This window comes from Capsella rubella, unplaced genomic scaffold (genome assembly GCF_000375325.1).
Source record: "Capsella rubella cultivar Monte Gargano unplaced genomic scaffold, Caprub1_0 scaffold_2, whole genome shotgun sequence".
Taxonomy (NCBI): domain Eukaryota; kingdom Viridiplantae; phylum Streptophyta; class Magnoliopsida; order Brassicales; family Brassicaceae; genus Capsella; species Capsella rubella.
The window spans coordinates 5,937,775-5,938,535 of NW_006238922.1; positions in this window are offsets into that span (position 1 = coordinate 5,937,775).

Sequence of the window (761 nt, forward strand, 5' to 3'; positions counted from 1 at the left end):
AGCTTTATAGAAGTAATAATGTTTTCTTACACAGTTACACTGAATCTAATCAACACATGGAATTTAAGAAATTACATGCTTGCCCAGGTTTTTTATGGGGCGCAAGTCTATTAAAAGTTAGTCCACTATGTTTTTACTTCGTACTCTCAAGTGATGTTCTTACTTAACACCGCTGCCATAAACCTGGTGTATAGTGGGTTGTGGAAATTGGTATTTTACCCAAATTATAAAGGTGTAATGGTAAAAGAGTACATATTTTGTTGTTTCGATTTGCTATTAAAATGTGTTTCAGTTTTTTTTTCTTTCTCTATCTCTCACTTGGCTTTTCAAATGGAATGTAAACCATAAATATTTATTCTAGATTTTAAGTCAAATTCTAACATGGATTGGAAGCCACTCTTAGAAGAAGTTTATCCATCTTTTGGGACATGTTTGTGTATATGGTTGTTTTAGTGTTTGTGTAGATGTATTTTGATTGATAATTATTTACTGCTAGGGTCTTAAGTTACGACTTAATGGTTGGAATATGTTTTTTTTTAAATGGTCTTCCACGAATTTTATTGATGAATAAGTATTTGAACTAATATACAAGCAAGGATATAGAAAGGTAATCAACCAGCGGGTGGCTTTAACTGCAACTCTATGTAGAACATGGTCGAAACCTTCCTTTGTGGCACTAGCTTCTTAAATCTTTTTTATGATAGGATTGGATATACTCATGATTTATTCTTCCATACAAAAAAAAAACATGCTCCGGAGAA